Source organism: Carya illinoinensis, chromosome 9 (assembly GCF_018687715.1).
Source record: "Carya illinoinensis cultivar Pawnee chromosome 9, C.illinoinensisPawnee_v1, whole genome shotgun sequence".
NCBI classification, from domain to species: domain Eukaryota; kingdom Viridiplantae; phylum Streptophyta; class Magnoliopsida; order Fagales; family Juglandaceae; genus Carya; species Carya illinoinensis.
The window spans coordinates 32674413-32676395 of record NC_056760.1 but is presented as its reverse complement, the minus strand read 5'-3'; the positions used below and the strand labels follow the sequence as shown (position 1 = coordinate 32676395).

At 36.6% G+C, this 1983-nt stretch overlaps 1 non-coding gene across 1 annotated transcript; it reads right to left on the bottom strand.

Annotated features, from left to right (window-relative positions):
* Positions 1–339: 339 nt before the first annotated feature.
* On the bottom strand, positions 340–443 carry LOC122277879. Its single transcript, XR_006229188.1, has one exon. It is a non-coding gene; the product is annotated as a small nucleolar RNA R71 (small nucleolar RNA).
* Positions 444–1983: the final 1540 nt, after the last annotated feature.

Here is a 1983-nt window from a genome sequence, read left to right as displayed (position 1 = left end):
TAATCCGCAAATGAGAACTTTGCGTGAATATTTGCAGCCTACAAGGAAAAGTACTCCATCTTGTATTTAAAACCGGGAGTAATCCAATTACTTCCCAAGTTTCATGGCTTGGATTTAGAAAGTCCTTATTTGCATCTAAAAGAATTTGAAGAGGTTTGTGCAACTTTACAAACTCAAACTATCAATGATGATGTTGTTAAATTAAAGTTGTTTCCATTCTCTTTGAAAGGAAAAGCTAAGAATTGGTTGAACTCCTTGAGACCAAGATCTATTGGCACATGGCAAGAAATGCAAAGGGAATTTCTAAAAAGGTTTTTTCCTACTCATAGGACCAACACTCTTCGCAGAAATATTATGAATTTTTCTCAAAAGGAAAATGAAACATTTTTTCAGTGTTGGGAACGTTTTAAAGAATTGTTGCTAACTTGCCCACATCATGGCTATGAAACTTGGCGCACCATTAGTTTCTTCTATGAAGGTTTAACATCTCAAATGCGTCAGTTTGTTGAAATGATGTGTAATGGTGATTTTCTAAATAAAGATCCTGATGACGCTTGGGACTATTTTGACCAGTTAGCTGAAAATGCCCAATCTTGGGATAACACAGATCGTTCTGATCGATCAAATAAGCCCAAGCTCAGTGCCATGTCTCAAGAAGGTATTTATGTTCTTAAAGGAAATGATGATGTGAATGCTAGGATAGCAAGTCTGACAAGAAAAGTCGAAGCCATGGAACTTAGGAAGGTAAACTCGGCTAAGGCCATTGAAAAGGAAGAAGAAAATTGTGGCATTTGTGAGATTAGTGGACACCTAACTCAGGATTGTCCAACAATCCCTGCTTTTAAAGAGGTGTTGCACGAACAAGCAAATGTCATGAATTCTTATCGGAGACCATTTTCTTCCCCATATTCAGAAACATATAATCCTGGATGGAGAAATCATCCCAATTTTAGTTGGAGGAATGAGTCCAATATAAATCAAAATCCCAAAGGGCCATCTTCTTCTACTCCTTACGTGCCTCCACATAAGAAAACCCTTGAGGAAACATTACTGGCTTTTATGCAGGGACAAGCAAATATCAACACTCAGAAAATATCAAGAAATTTCTTCTCCCTTTTTGATTCGGCTAGCAGCAGAAGTAATGTATAGATTGGTGAAGTGCCGTGATTGAATAGTCAAGTAATGTGACTATTCGCTTTGACCATTCAATAGAAAAGCATGATTGAATCTATAAACAGAATAAATTTCTTGACTATTCGGAGAAGAAAATATCAATAATGAATTGAGAATGATAAAACAAAAAAATTTTAATAATTGAAAATAAAATACATAAATTAAAAATAAATTGAAAATACCATCTAATGTACAAGTCCATCCCTAACTCTACTTGAGAATTTAGTTACCCATAAATATAATGGACAACAAAAGTCTCCAAAGAAAATTGAAGTGAACGGCGGCCATGGAAGTGATTTTCTCCTCTCTTTAAATTTGCCTCTCATGCCTCTCCTCCTTTCTATTTGATGCTAATAATATGCTTATATAGGGTAGGAAAGAAACTGTGACGCCCCAAATCCCCACGTACGGACACGGAGAAATCGAGACGTCCGGATGATGACAACCCGGGTCACCACCCTAAGACGAGTGCCAAGTGTGTGTAAGAGCAACAAATATGCAAAAGGAAATGCAGCAGATAACGAAAGTCGTATAACTAAGTACCATAAATTTTCTTAATATAATACAAGCTGTTTAAAACATACATAATAAAATATTACATAACACAAATATAGTTTTAAAAATAGCTACAAAGCACAACTTCAACTCAAAACTCCGGCGGAGCTGCATCCTTCGGCTCAGCCTCCTCCTCCTCCTCGAAGCCTGCACCAAAATCTACGGAACCAAAAAAATGGCGCCGCAGGTAAGTAAAATCCAAACACTACCAGATAAAAACATATAAAACTCAAACAATAAGCATGAAGTATGCCC